Source organism: Oryctolagus cuniculus, chromosome 14, assembly GCF_964237555.1.
Source record: "Oryctolagus cuniculus chromosome 14, mOryCun1.1, whole genome shotgun sequence".
Taxonomy (NCBI): Eukaryota; Metazoa; Chordata; class Mammalia; order Lagomorpha; family Leporidae; genus Oryctolagus; species Oryctolagus cuniculus.
The window spans coordinates 21697508-21714404 of record NC_091445.1 but is presented as its reverse complement, the minus strand read 5'-3'; positions in this window follow the sequence as shown (position 1 = coordinate 21714404).

The following is a 16897-nucleotide window of genomic DNA, read 5'->3' as shown; positions in this document are numbered from 1 at the left end:
TCATCAAGGATATTGGTATATAGTTCCCTTTCTTTTTATTTTTTCTGGTTTTTGAATTAAGGTGATGCTGGCCTCATAAAATGTGTTTGGGAGGATTCCCTCCCTTTTAATTGTCTTTGAATAGCTTAGAAGAGTTGGAATTAGTTCTTCTTTAAGAGTCTGGTAGAATTCAGCAGTGATGCCATCTGTTCCTGGACTTTTCTTTGAAGGGAGGGTCTTCATTACTGATTCAATCTCAATCTTGGTTATTGGGCTGTTTAGGCTTTTATTGTACTCATGCCTCAAATACAGTAGATTGTATGTGTCCAGGAATCTATCCATTTCTTCTAGGTTTCTCAATTTGTTGGCATGTAGTTATTTGTAGTAATTCCTGATTATTCTTTTTATTTCTGTAGTATCCATTGTTATATCTCCTTTGTCATCTCTGATTTTATTAATTTTGCTGATTTTCTTTAAAAATCAGCTCTTCATTTCACTGGTCTTTTGTATTTTTTTCAGTTTTGTTTATTTCTTCTCTTATTTTAATTATTTCTTTTCCCTTACTAATTTGGGTTTCATTTGTTGTTGTTTTTCTAGATCCTTGAGATGCACTGATAGCTCATTTATTTGGTGCCTTTCCAATTTCTTAATGTAGTCACTAATTACTATAAACTTCCCTCTTAACACTGCTTTTGCTCTATCCCATAAGTTTTGACACATTGCATTGTCATCTTCATTCATTTCCAGGATTTTTTTATTTACTTTTTTATTTCTTCTATGACCCACTGTTCATTCACAAGTGTGCTGTTCACTCTCCACATGTTTGCATATTTCCTAGAGAACATTGAGTTGTTATTTTCCAGCTTGATTCTATTGTGTTCTGAAAGTATACATGATATGATTTCAATTTTTTTGTATTTGCCAAGATTAGCTTTATGGCCAAGCATATGTTCTAGGCTAGAGAAAGTTCCATGCACTTATGAAAAGGATGTGTATTCTTCATTGTTGCATAAAATATTCTGTTGATATCAGTTAGGTCCATCTGGCACAAAGTATGGATTAGCTCTATGGTTTGTTGATTTTCTTTCTAGTTGATCTGTCCATTGATGAAACTGGGGTGTTAAAGTCCCCCATTACTATTGTATGGGAATCTATCTCTCCCTTTAGATCGAATAACATTTGTTTCAAATAGTCAGGCACCCTGGCATTGGGTGCATAGACATTTATTACGGTCACATCTTCTTGTTGAACTGATCCTCTCATCATTACCTAGTGTTCTTGTCCCTTTTAACAATTTTTGTGATAAAGTCTATTTTTTCTGATATTAGGATGTCTGCCCTGTTCTTTTTTGCTTTCTGCTAGCATGGAATATCTTTTTTTATTCTTTCACTTTCAGTGAGAGAGTGCAAAGGCAGAAAATTTAGTAAAAGTACAAAGGAAATCTAAAGCAAACAATGGGAATATTTATGGAAAATGGCAGGGCCAAGTCATTATTTATCAGTAATAGCCTTGAATGTAAATGGCCTAACTTTTGCAATAAAAAGGTACAGACTAAGTGGATTAAAAAATAAGACCCATCTATTTGTTACCTGCCATAAACACACCTTATCAACAAAGAATGAGAGGAAGAATACTGCTAAGATAATATTCCCTGGGGATCTTCCAAGATGGCTGAATAGGGTGTAGCCACACTAACTTCAGCTACTCTGGCACATGAGAAGAACAAAGGCAGACAGCTGGCTGAAGCAATGTCTCTGTCTTCTCTCTTGTCCCACAGAGTCTTTGCTGTTTTTTAACTTCTTTGCTAAAAATTGTCATCAGTCCAACTCCTGGAAATGTGATCCTGCCACCAAATCCTTATGGAAGAAAGATGACAGTAAAATGGCATAGATATCTTACATCTGAAAAGTACTAGAGTAATGGCTTTTTAAATTTTCTCATTTGAAAAGTTACATCACCAGTGACCTGTCATGTGACATGTATCCCTGTCATATTATGGTGTACAGGGCAGTCCAAATCTGTAATGTTCTAGCCCAATCCCATAATCCCCATGTGATCATGAGAAAAACATCAGACAAACCCAAAAGGAGGAGAACTGGAAAGTACTTATCAAACTCTCAGAGCCATGAAAATAAGACAGAGTAACCATCACAAATCAGAAGATACTAGAAGACACAAGTCAATGCAATATTATTGACTTGGAACAGAAAGAAGAATTTAATAGAAAAACTAGTGAAATCTAGAGGAAGTCTAGAGTTTAGTTAATAATACTATGCTAATTCTAGTTTCTTAGTTTTGAAAAATGTACCATGGCAATGCAAAAGTTAACAGTAGAGATGGGGCCGGTGCTGTGGAATAGTGAGTAAAGCCACCGCCTACAGTGCTGGCATCCCATATGGGCACCGATTTGAGTCCCGGCTGCTCTACTTCTGATGCAGTTCTCTGCTCTGGCCTGGGAAGGCAGTATAAGGTGGCCCAACTCCTTGGGCCCCTGCACTCCCATGGGAAACCCAGAAGAAGCTCCTGGCACCTGGCTTCGGATTGGCGCAGCTCTGGCCATTGCAGGCATCTGAGGGGTGAACCAGTGTTTGGAAGACCTCTCTGTTTCCCTCTGCCTCTCTGTAGCTTTGCCTTTCAAATAATAAATAAATAAATCTTAAAAAACAAGACAGTAGATGCAAGCTTTATATTTTCTTAGCAATTTTTCTAAAATCTGAAAATATTCTAAAACAAAAAGTTCATATAAAAATAAACAAAAATGTGTTAGGATGTCATATGAAGAATTGGGTGTCAAAAACGCACTGCCCTCTTACTCACCCTTGCCCCAGAACTCTCACACTAGAGTAGGCAGCTGTCATGCTGTGGACAGCACTGAGGAGAGGCCTACAGAGAGACAAGAAACTGATGTCTCCAGGCAGAACTGACAAAAGTCGTGTAATTGAGCTGGGGTAGATTCTCATCCTGACAAGCTCTGAGGAGACTACAGCGCCATCTGACATACACTTTCAAATTCTACGTCATAGGCATCCAACTAAGTCATATATGCATTCATGATACACAAAGACTATGAAAAAACAAATTTATAGTTTTTTAAAAATTGAGCAATTTAAGAACCTAGCCAATGGAACTGACCTGTGAATTCTAGAGTTATTAATAGAACCAAGAAAGCATATTAGAACAATAGAGCAAAAAAAGCCATAAAATAAATGATACTATAAGTTATATTTCTTTATGTCTCTCCAATGACTTTTCACTTTCAGGCATAAGAAGAGATACTGAAAACAGGAAGCCTGATTCATAATTATCCCCTTAAAAAACATTACTTTACAGAAACTTGATTGAAGGAAAAGAAAAAGAATAACAGAAATATAAAGCTTAATACATCCATACATTATGCACATGTTGACAATGAAAGACCTATTATATTTGAAGTTCTATTTACACCTACAAGGACTTAGAAAAAGAGGAGATTCGTTATCAGAAATTCCTTACAATTTTCTCAATAGAAAAATATCAACATTTAGTTTATCTATTTAATGTTAAGCTTGATTCTTAGAGATTTACAAAAGAGAAAGTCAGAATCTACTACAACTTCATTTCATGACTTTCTACTTTCCAATGATTCTAAGTATGCTGTTTCATAAACACTACACCTATAAGGACAGGTAGTTTAATAGAGGCCACAACCAAATCCGTATTAGATTTAGAATTGTAATGTTCTGGTGAAAAATTCTGTTTTATTCCTAACTATAATTACCAGAGCAATTTAATAAAACCTTAAAAATGAGTTTCCTGCTAATGGTGTTTAATAGATATTCTCTTCTTTAAATCTAGTCTGTTTTAACTATGTAATCTATGACAGCAGAGAATAAGAAAGAATATGAAAATTTTTTGATATAGGAAAAACTTCATGACAGAATTAATAAAAATTAAAATGGAAAGGTTGTTACTCAAGTAAAAATTTAAATCACGTACTCCTGAAACATCAGGAAAGCAATCCAGTACTTTGGAGGAAGACATGGAAACTAAAATCTTGTTATCAAGAAGACAGTGGTTCCATGAAATAGAAAGACAATGGCTTAGTCATGTTCATTAAAATTTGAAATGTACAAATCTTTTGAACTGGTGATACAACTTCTAAATGTTAATTCTAAAGAAGCATGCAAATCATATCAATTTATGTGTAGAATGATGTATTCATTGCAATATTAGCTATACTACCCAACATTGAACATAATCAAACATCCATGAATTAGCATGCACTCTTATCACCTGTGTAGTCAAAAACACTAGAAACTCTCACTGATTAAAAAGGATGATATCAATCTATATGTATTGACATGGAAAGTTGTCCATGGTATAAAAACAAAAAAGCAAGCTGCAGAATACTTATATTTGTATTTGTATATAGCAACCCAGAAATATTCTTCCACATATATTTACATAGTTTTCTTCCTCACTCCCTTCCAGTATACAGACAAAAGTGGTCTGTACAGAAAGAACTTCCCTAACCACTCATACGGAATATAACACCCACCCACAACTGACACCACCGCTGTGCCTTTCTATGCACCACCTGACATACTACATTTATTTATTTATTTATTTATTTTTCATAGGGACTTGGTCTGTATTCCCAGTTTCTAAAACAGGGCCTAGTACATAAAGAAAAATCAGTTACTATTTGTTGAAAAAATAAACGGATTCATGAATCCTTTTTAGCGGATGAGAATAGTAGAGTACAAAAGAGTTAAATGGTTTATCTGACTTCTTGCAGCTAGTGAAAGCTGATGCCACAATTAGTCCAAATTTGAGCCTTCGATCTTAAATACTTTATGATACACCATGCCCAAATACATTCTCTGCTTTCTGTTCTTTCCTGTTTTCTCTCTCCTCACTTACGAAAGCATGTCAATAAGCACTTGTCATGCTTCCCAATTCATTTCACATTATTGTCTGTATCAAACTTTTAAAAGTTCTATTCCTATTTTATTTTACTTTTCCCTTAACTGCAAGAACACACACTACTATATATTTAAGTATATCCTTAGATGTGCATATCTCCTTGAAAGCTATGTAATCCTACTGAGCACATGTTTTTAATAGCTCTTTAAATTTTGTTTGTGGGCTTTTCCACTCATGTCTAGTCCATATTTTTAAGATCCACTGCCTGTTTTGGGAAGCTTTGCCTAAGCTTGTGAACTATCACTGGGTAGTTTCCACCCTGCGTCCTGACAAGACCTCTCCCCACATTCGACACTGAGTCCCTGCCTGCCCTCTAGTCTCATCCACACTTACTCACCATCGCCTTGCTGGGATCAAAACAACTCACAGAAATTTTTTTCTTAGAGCAGATTTTTCTTACTTTTGTTCATCATAGTCCATATCCTGTAATGCTTTCTGAAGCAGTTGACACTTTACTGACAAGTTTAGGAAACCAAGATTGTTTTGACTACTTTATCCTGTCAGTATGCTCAGAATAGGACAGAAGTGCAGTCTCCATATCCACTTAATCTTTGACCTTACTACTGAGGTGGCCAACAAGGGCCCCAATTAGTAGCAGATCTGAAAGTGGATCTAGATAGCTTCTACAAACTCTGCCAATGATCAGAGGCAGCGAATAAAAGGAAAGAAGGCACGAGAATGTCTCAGGGTTATATCTTTGATAAGAAATAACAGAAGCTCTCTGCTTCAGGCTTTTAACTTTCCATTACAAAAAAGAAAAAAAAAAAAACTAAGAAAAAAAAAAGGGAATGAAATCTGGAAGACAAGTCCTAACCAGCTACATGTTATTTCTGTTTTACAAAACATTTGCAACCATCCCCACATGCCTAAAATTCATTTAAATTCCTTGAGTTTTTACCACCTACTTTTTATATTTTTTATCATTAATAACCATATTACAAGGCTATATCTTGAAGTTGTTCTTCCTTCTTACTATCTTGCAGTTGAGGAAGTGTAGAGAGTGTTAAAGAATCAAACCCACAAACATTTTGCCCAAGTCCATTATGGAATCATTATTATCACATCATATAATAAGATTGTGAGTCTTGTTCCTTCACATCCTCATTTCTAATGAATTAGAATACCTGCTTTGTTGTCCTTCATTTATCAAATATTTTTATTGTTCTATGACAATTTCTGCTTGATAGAGGCAGTAACTATAATCATGAGATGATGAGAATATGTCCTAAAACTTAACTTACCAACATTTTCATCTAATCTTAGTTCTTATTTAGAAAAACTCTCCCTCATCCTAACTCTCTACTTCCTGATTGTATGTCCTTGAGTAAGTCATATACTATCATTCAGACCCAATTTGCTCATCTATTGTGGCCAGATGTAAAATACTACTGCAGGTCCAGGTTGAAAATCCAACCAAAGTAACTCTTTCCTCATCAATCATATTTTTAAAAAGCAGCAGATGTAGTATAGTAGGTGAAAATAACTGGAATTATTTTTTGCATTCAGATTTGAATAAATCATGTTAACAAAAGAGAATATAAATAAAATATAGGTACGTGGGGTTAAATGAAAACAATGCATGAAAGCAGTTTAGAAGTCCTGCTACTGGGCCCACGCTGAGGCATAGTGGTAAAGTCACTTCCTGCGGTGCCAGCATCCCATACAGGCACTGGATTCCAGTCCCAGCTACTCCACATCCAATCCAGCTCTCTGCTGTGGCCTAGGAAAGCATCTTAACAGATGTTCTGTAGCACTGAATTCATCAATTCCTTATTTTCTTTCTGGGACTTCCTCCCATAACTCTGATTATGCCCTTCTTCCTCTCCCTGTCCCTTAACTGTTCCCAGATCCTTGACCCTTCTAATGTGTGTACTAATTGCACATCACATATTTGATTTTCATGACTACTTCAAATGTTGACTATGCTTATGTGAATAAACTTGTGCAAATACATGAAAGTACGTATTTACACATATAAATATGTGCTCTCTGCATTTTATATATATATGTAGATATAATTTTACCTGTTATCTCTGTTTTAGCATTAAACCATATATATAACTGGCAAGAAGATATCTCTAATTTTATATCCTTCTGCCTTATCAAAACTTTCACACTGGGGCCAGCGTTGTGGCACAGCAGATTGAGCTGCCACTGGGGACACAGGCATCCCATATGGGCACCAGTAAGAGTCCTGGCTGCTCCACTTGTGATCTAGCTCTCTGTTAATGTGCCTGGGAAAACAGAAGATGGCCCAAGCGCTGGGGCCCCTGAAACCCTGTAACAGACCAGGATGAAGCTCTTGGCTCCTGAATTTAGCCAGGCCCAACCTTGGCCACCACAGCCATTAGCCATTTGGGGAGTGAACTAGTGGACGGCAGACCTCTTTCTTCTCTCTCTCTCTCCCCCTCCCCCAACTTTCACATTTTAGGATTGTTTCCTCCTCTGTTTCTTCCTATTCACTCAGTTAATGGGGAGAAACAACAAAGCAATTAAAGACCAGAGGGAGAGGGAGAGTAGGACTGAGGGAGGAGGTAGGGAGGGTAGGGTGGAAAGTTCCATTATGCTCTTAAAACTGTATTGTGAAATCCATGAAATTTCTTCCACTTATATAATTAAAAAAATTTTAAAAAAAGACTAGAATGAGTCACTCAGGTGATCTTAGTACTGGTCATACAGAGCAATGTATTCTGGTTTTCTATTTCTATACCTCCACAATTAATTAGAGCCAGTGAGAAGCTCCATTCTTTCTTTTTCTTCAATTGCCAGCCAAGAAGTCAATGCCCTGGGTGATCTCAGAGATTGCTTTTGGATCATAGCACTATAAGATGGCAGAGACGCTGTGACCTTGGGTCCCTGAGTAACTATGTGGAGACCTTCTCTTGCCATGTTTGTATTGTGGTCAGCCCCTGAAATTTCAGTGAGTATCTGGTACAGAAGTATTGTCATCCTAACAAATATCAGTAACAGCAAATAGAAGCCTACAAGATCATTCAGCTTATCATAGCAGAACTTGAGTTTGCCAGTGGGCCCCACTGACTCCAAAAATCCATGCTCTCCCCCTCAGCCATTGCTCATCTGGGTCATCAGTTTACCTAACAGTTTTTCACATGGCCACCTACATACGTTTTATATCCAATTATATGACCCTCTTTGTAGGAAAATATTCTCTCTCCTTCCATTTTCTGACATCCTGGACCCTAGTTCATACAAGTAAGTAAACAAAACATGCAAAGAAGTTACAACAATTGACACTGTAGGAAGATGAGCAAAGAAAGATTTGAACCATCTACATGATGTTACCTCTCTACTAAGGATGGCCTATGTCAGGATCACTGGGAGTGCTTGTTAATAACATGAATTCCTGGGGCCGGCGCTGTGGTGTAGCAGGTAAAGCCACCACCCGAGTGCCAGCAACCCATATGGGCCCCGGATTCATGTCCCGGCTGCTCCACTTCCAATCCAGCTCTCTGGTATGGCCTGGGAAAGCAGTAGAAGATGGCCCAAGTCCTTAGGCCCCTGTATCCGTGTGGGAGACCCAGAAAAAGCTCCTGGCTCCTGGCTTCAGATCAGTGCAGCTCCAGCCATTGTAACCAATTGGGGAGTAAAACAGTGGATGAAAGGCCTCTCTCTCTCTCCCTCTCTCTCCCACTCTGCCTCTCCTCTTTCAGTGTAACTCTGACTTTCAAATAAATAAATAAATCTTAAAAAAAAATAAATAACATGGATTTCTGGAATTCATCCCAAGCCCACTGCTGCAGAATCTGTGTTTCGTTCATTTTTTAGGTACACATCACAGGTTAGTCTGATGTACATACCAAAGATGAAAATCAATAATCTAAGCATCTTAAATTCCATCCCTTTTTCTATCTTTTTTTTTTTTTTTTTTTTTTTTTTTTTTTTTTTTTTTTTGACAGGCAGAGTGGATAGTGAGAGAGAGAGAGACAGAGAGAAAGGTCTTCCTTTTGCCGTTGGTTCACCCTCTAATGGCTGCCGCGGCCGGCGCACTGCAGCCGGCCCACTGCGCTAATCCAATGGCAGGAGCCAGGTACTTATCCTGGTCTCCCATGGGGTGCAGGGCCCAAGCACTTGGGCCATCCTCCACTGCACTCCCTGGCCACAGCAGAGAGCTGGCCTGGAAGAGGGGCAACCGGGACAGAATCCGGCGCCCCGACCGAGACTAGAACCCGGTGTGCCGGCGCCGCAAGGCAGAGGATTAGCCTAGTGAGCTGCGGCGCCGGCAATTCCATCCCTTTTTCTAAAGAGCACATCCCTGGTTAAACGTCGTAAGTCTAGGCATCTACAGAAAATTTTGAACTGTCTTCTAAATTTCATCTTCACAAGATATGAAACTTAACGGAGGCTCTAAAGGAAATAATGAATTATAAACAAAATCATTTATGCACTAGAACTCAAGAGTCTAGCTCCTGAATGTGCAGATTTTCTGTTATCTCCTTTACTTTTTAAATTATTAGGAAGACTGTTAATAGCTATTGCCATACGAAGTATATCACTACCTACAAACTGGCCTCGAATGAAATTAAGTAGACTTTTTCTTCTAGAACTCAATTATCCATTTTGCAAAGCATTTTTGAATGAAAAATATTTGGCATAAGCTTGTGCTTTTTGGCATGTGGGTTAGGTTTTTTTTTTTTTTTCTATGAAGGTAATCTAGCTAAAACACAACCTGAGCAAACATATAAATATGACTGTAAGATTTTCTGGCATTATTTATATAATGAATTTGACACAACAGGAAGTGAGCTATACCTTAGATACACTTGTCTTCACTTTTCAAAGTGCAAACAAAAGTCTCTTGTCTGGATGCTAAGTCCCACATATAAAGCGAGTACAGTCCAACTGCCATTCTGCTTGATTGCCTCCAACCATCTGGTTGGCATTTGTCCCATGTAGAGAATGCCAAAACATATCCCAAACAATAAAATATTCACTGAAATATATATTTTTATCCTGGGGAAATAGGAATTTTGGTATGCAAAATCAATTAATTCCTTACATAAGCATTCATCTATGCAAATCTGAATATACTGCATCCCCAAATTTGTTTCTCATCAAAATTTTCACTCAGATCTAACACAGTAGCTGATACATTGTAGAAGAATATTGAGAATACGATTTTTAAAATTCTAATAGTGTATAAGAGTCATGATTTTGATAGATATTAACATGTCTTCACCTTGCTTTTTTGGTCCAATTACATAACCATAAAATTATACCTCTAAATTTGTAAAAATCTGATATGTAGCTCAAATGGATGTGTGTTAATAATCAAAGGTATATGCAGTTTGGGGAAATTTCTGCATAAATAAATAATTTTACAGGTAATTTATTTAGATAGACTATCTAAGGGGAAATGTGGATCACATTATAAGAGCAACAAAAGAACTTTATGTTAACCAGAGGTCAAATGTAGAAACCATAAAGACAGGTATAAATGTGGCCAAGTTAGCATGATCCAGCACATTTATACCAGGTACCACCCATGTCCACCTTCTTACATGAAAGAGTACCAGAACAATATAATTAGTCTGCGGGCATTTGTATTGGGTGAAAAAAAATCAACATAATTTTAAGAACTGTGAACCCTTTTTTTCTGAGTTACTGGGATCGTGAAAAGAGGTTTTTACGTTAGAGATTTTGCTCATGTGTCATTTTCTATCAGATTATTTTCCTCATAAATTCATCTTAAATCATTTTAGTAAAATTTGGATGTGTTCACTTCTATTTAAAAAAAAACTAAGCACCAATAAAGATCGAGTATTATAGTCAAACCCTGTTTAAATTTTTGTCCTTCTACTCATTCAATAAATGCATTCATTTTTCTCCATCTTTGCATGATCCTCTGCACTTTCTGTTATTTCTGCAGAAACATGTGAACACAGGAAGATATGACTACGGGGCATGCTCAATCCATTGTATAATGTGTCATAAAACTGAACCCTTCAAAAGATATTTAGTCACAATTTCAAAGTTTTTCTTTAGCCTGTTTGATTTAAATTTACACATTTAAATAATGTTTTAATACAAACTTTTTCTTTTTTCTTTTTTTCTTTTTTTAAATTTATTTAACAGAGTTAGACAGTGAGAGAGACAGAGAAAGGTCTTCCTTCCATTGGTTCACCCCCAAATGGCCGCTACGGCCAGAGCTACGCCAATCCAAAGCCAGGAGCCAGGTGCTTCCTCCTGGTCTTCCATGCAGGTGCAGGGGCCCAAGCACTTGGGCCATCCTCCACTGCCTTCCGGGGCCACAGCAGAGAGCTGGACTGGAATAGGGGCAACAGGGACTAGAACCTGGTGCCCATATGGGATGCCGGTGCCGCAGGCAGAGGATTAATCAAGTGAGCCATGGCGCCGGCCCCCAGACTTTTTTATTTATCAAATTTAAAATCTTTCCCTGAAAAAATACAAAATTATTTATATCCTGATTATGCCCAGAGTTGGGACTTCAAAGCAGAGTTTGCTCCTGGTCATGTAGATCCTCTTTGATGGCTTGCGAATGAACATGAAGATCTTGATGTAGAAGGTGCAATGGGACAAACAGTTAATTGTAATGAGAATTGAAGACATTGGGTTCTGTTCACACAACTAACTATTCTGGACTGGTAGTAATTCTAAATTTATTTACCTGAGTCCAATCTGTACCCCAAGAAAGTGGAACAAAATCTCTCCATTTCCTTGGAAGGCCAACATCCTAGATTTAAAGATGTCTAACTATGCCTGAGCTATCTAGAGAAAATGTTTATTAAATTACTTAGGACAGTGCCTGGCAAAGAAGTGGTCAAATTCTAGTTTGAATCTGAATGTAGAAATCTATTTCTCTATAAATATACATAATATATAAATATGTAGAATGTATTTATATTATTATAAATGTACATGCTAAAGTTAAAGAAAGAGACTGAAAGTTTACTCATTTAAAATTCAAAATCTTAACCATTTCAATCATACCTATCCTCTGACACTTGAAATAGTAAACATATATTCAACACGAGAAATGTATGACAAAGTATACCACAAAAATCTGGCTCTTCAGGTTGGAATTGAGTGTGTAAGGACTCACAAAAATCCCTAGTCATTTTTTTGTTGGCTTGACAACTGCCTTATCCACAAAAGTAACTGAAGAACTGCTCGAGTGCATAATTTATAACGCAGATTTTTCAATTATTGTGTTTTCTAGAAAAACACTAATTTTTTTAAAAAGTTGTAGAATGTCAAAAACAGCATCAAAAGGTTCTTAGCAGTATTGCCTCAAACTCTTGCCTTCATTAGCCCTGCTGGTAAATGCTAAACTGGAGCTATTTTAAAAGCACTTTTTTACTATATACATTTATAATACCATATTCAAACCACAATCCATGAAATTCTTTGCTAATATAGGCTGGAGCCATATAAACCCAGCCATGATTTAGTGGATCTAATTATAAACCACTTCCCCAGGCCATATCATTCAACTACCAATGGAATCACAGGTTATTGCTTTCTATAATTTGTTCCATCCAAAGATTCTGGGGCCCTAACCCAAATTCATTAGGTGAGAAGTTATTCATCCTAAATGAAAAGTTATTTTCTTTTCTCAATGTCTCCCTCTGCTTGCTTTCCTCTACAGAAGATATTAAGAAACTCAACAGTGCATTTATTTCAAGATAGAAGAAGAGAATAAAACTCTCCAAGGAGAAACAATTGCCCAATTTAACATTCAACTTTCTGACATCAGTGGTTGCAACAATTTAGTGATTCTCCCTGTGGAAGCTTCCTTAACTACTTACTCAGCCCCAGTCCCACCAAGTATCAGGAGGTCATGTGAGAAAACGTTCTGGCTCTACATAAACTCAGATCAAAGTAAAAAGAAAAAAAATGTCGAGCCTAAAGCATTTATTCACCGGGTCCATTGGAGAAGGCCGTAACTTGATCCTAAACAACTGCATTTCATGAAATGTGTCAAATGTGTAGCAGGTGTTCCATAAGAGTGTTATCATTAGGAGATATAATTTCTTTCTCTGAATATAAATATTAGACCACAGACTCAGATACTTTAAAAATACTCATTTATGTCTTCTCATTCAACTAAATTACACTTGAGTCCTAGGCACTATGAAACCAGGACAGCAAGAGATTCAATTTCACACAGTTATTATTTCCCTGCACCCCTCTATGATCACACCACGACACTGGAGGCTTATGCAACTCTGAGAAAGAGAGGCAAGAGCCTTAGTGACCATTATAATATAATCTTCATTCATACTCTCAACTTTCAAGCATTTTTTAAATGATTCATTTATTTATTTGAAAGATCTGCAGAGAGACAGTGAGACAGAGACAGAGCTCTTCCACCCACTAGCTCACTTCCCAGATGGCTGCAATGAACAGGTCTGGGCCAGGCAAAAGTCAGGAGCCAGGAACTCCATCCAGCACATGGGTACCAATGGCTCAAGTACTTGGGAGTCTTCAGCTGTTTTTCCAAGAGTACTAGCAGGGAGCTAGATAGGGAGTGGGGCAGACAGGACTCGAATCAGCACTCATGTGGGATTTTGGCATTGCAAGAGGTAGTCTAATCCACTGTGCCACTGTGCCACATTGCCAGCCCCTCAGCTTTCAAACAATTCCTGGAGCAGGGAGGTTTTTTTTTGCTTTCCTTCTATGTATGCAGGGAATCTGTTGAGTTTGGAAAAACAATGCCCATGGTTTCCTCTCCAGGAGAACAACACAGCTAACCCTTTACAGCACTACCCTTTTCCAGAGAACTGCAATTGGTGATTCTCAGATGCCCTGGGGGCCCCACACCCACAGGTGCACACCTACTCACTTCCATTTGGAGCCCTATGTGGAAAGATACTCCATTTTCCTTCTCCCTTCAAGAAGCCCTGCTATTGTTGGAATACAGTTGATCCCCTCTGAAACTGATGCTGCAAAATCATTCCCACTGTGAGATATTAGCAGACTGGGAACTTAAGCCTATGGTAGTGTTTAGAGTTGGGGCCTTTGGGAGGGGATTAGAATTAGAAAAAGTCATCAGGGTGGAGCTTCCTTTATTGAATACTTTGTGGCGTCATGAGAAAAGAGAGGGAGATCGTAGGATACATATGTGTTCTCCTTGTCTCTAGCCTTGATATGATACCCTGAGTCACCTCCAGACTCTGACAGCATGAATGCCAACACCAGATGTGGCCCCTCAAGCCTGGACCAGAAGCATGAGCCAAAATAAATCTCCTTTCTTTATAACTTATCCTGTCTGTCACATAGTGTCATTGGCAACAGAAAACAGATGAATACAACTTCTATTTTTTAACCTTGTGGGTACACTTGACATGAGATCTAATCACTTTAAAAATTTTAAGTACATAACAGTATTATTAGCTATATGCACAATTTTCTACAGTAGGTATCTAGATTTTATTCATCTTACATAAATGAAACTGTTACCTACTGATAACAATTCCTTTATTCTCTTGCATCCCAGATCCAATAAGCAACCCTACCCTCTGATTCTATGTGTTTGACTCTTTTAGAAATCCTGCATAAGCGAAATGGTAGTTTTGTTCTTCTACAATGGGCTTATTTCACTTAGCATATGCCTCATCTATGTTGTCTTAGATGAAAGGGTTTTCTTTCTTAAGATTGAATAATATTTCACAGTACATATATAACACATTTTCTTTATTCATTCATCAATGAGCATTATGGTTGTTTCCATATTTTAACTGTTGTAAAAATTGCTGAAATGAACATGAGAAGCAGACATCTATTTAAGATTCTCATTTCAATTAATTCTTTTGGACATACTCCCATTAGCAGAATTGCTGAATCACATCTTCACTATTTTTTAAGAAACACCCACACCACTTTTTTCCACAGCTACTACACCATTTTATATCCCACCAACAAGGGTTTCAGTTTCTCCACATCTTTGCCAACAATTGCTACATTATAATAATAGCCAATCTAATACGTGTGTGGTATCATCTCATAGTTTTGATTTACATTATCCTGCTAACTAAAGATGTTGAGCATCTTTTTCATACCCGTTGATCATTTGTATAGCTCCTTTGGAAAAATGTCTGGTCAAGACATTTGCCCATTTTTAAACACAATATTAGTTTGAGTTGTAGGAAGTTTCTTTAAATTTAGGATAATACTCCTTGTCAGACATTTCACTTCCAAGCATTTGTTCCTCTTCCGTTGTTTTTTATTCATTTGTTTCTTTTCATGTGCAGAGTTTATTTGGAGAATGTAGTCATATTTGATTATTTTTCTTTTTTTAAAGATTTATTTATTTATTTATTTGAAAGTCAGAGTTACACAGAAAAAGAAGGAGAGGCAGAGAGAGAGGTCTTCCATCCACAAGTTCACTCCCCAGTTGGCCACAACGGCTGGAGCTGCGCTGATCTGAAGCCAGGAGTCAGGAGCCTCTGGGTCTCCCACCTGGGTGCAGGAGCCCAAGGACTTGGACCATCTTCCATTCCTTTCCAGGCCATAGCAGAGAGCTGGATGGGAAGTAGAGCAGCTGGAACTTGAAACGGCACCCATATGGGATGCCGGCACTGCAGGCGGCTGGTTTATCTGCTACACCACAGTGCCAGCCCTTGTTTATTTTTTCTTTTACTGTATTTTTGGTGTCAAGAAATCATTGCCAAGACCAATTCACCAAGTTTTACCCCTGTTTTCTTCTGTGGGTTTTACAGGTTTAAAACTTTAATCCATTTGAATTGATTTTTTATACAGTGTAAGAATCAAATTTCATTCTTCTACACTTGGATATGCAGTTGTGTCAATCCTGATTGAAGTAACTATTTGCCTACTGATTAAAGAAAGAGTGTATTCCTGGCACAATTTCTAAAGGCAGGATAAGTTTGAGTTCACTTCTGGGCTCTCTCTTCTGTTATTGGTTAGTGTGTCTGTTTTTACATATCACTGTGTTTCTGTAGTTTTGTAAAATATTTTAAACCAGGATGTGTGAGACTTTTAGCTTCGTTCTTTCTCAAGACTACTTTAGTTGTTTAGTCTTTCGTGGTTCCATATGAATTTTAAAGATTTTTTTCTATTTCTATAAAAAATATAATTGAGATTTTCATAGATGATGCTTGAATCTATAGGTGACTTTAACAAGATTCATTCTTCCAATCCACGAACATAGGTTGCACTTCTACTTAGTTATGTCTTCTATAATATCTTCCTTCAAGGTTTTGTAGTTTTTACTGTGTAAAACTTTACCTCTTCAGTTGTTTATTCCTAAATATTTTATTCTTTTTATGCTATTATAGATAATATTATTTTCTAATTTCCAGTCCCTTGTAGTACATAGGAAAGCAATTAAATTCTGCATATTGATTTTGTATCCTGAAACCTTACTGAACTTCTTTATTAGTTCTAACAGGATTTGGAGAAGACATGAGGGCTCTTCAAAAAGTTATTTAAGATGAATATTGTGAAAAATCTATGCATGATTTCAATTTTTGCAACAAAATAAACTCTTAATTCCATTTTTAGCAATCTTTAAATTTCTTAGTTTTCTTTCAAAAGTTTAACATATGAAAATTATACATATTTAAGGGGTCTATGTAATGTTTTGTTACATGTATACATTGTGTAATATACAATCAATATAAATGTATTTATTATTCCAAACATTTAACATTTCTTTATAGTGAAAGTATCAAATATCTTATCTTCTAGGTTTTCTTCTTTAATACAGAAACTCGCTGTACACTAACATTACCTGTAGTTAGCCTATCGTGCAATAGAAACAACTGTAGGACATCTTACTCCTATCTAGCTATAATCCCACACCCATCAATCAGCTTCTTCCCATCTCTCCATGTCCACTCTCCCTACCACCACCACCCAGCCTTTGGGAACTACTACTGCCTTTAATTCCTGTGAGATCACCTATTATTTTGAGTCTACATATGAATGAGATCAAATCATATGTGTCTTT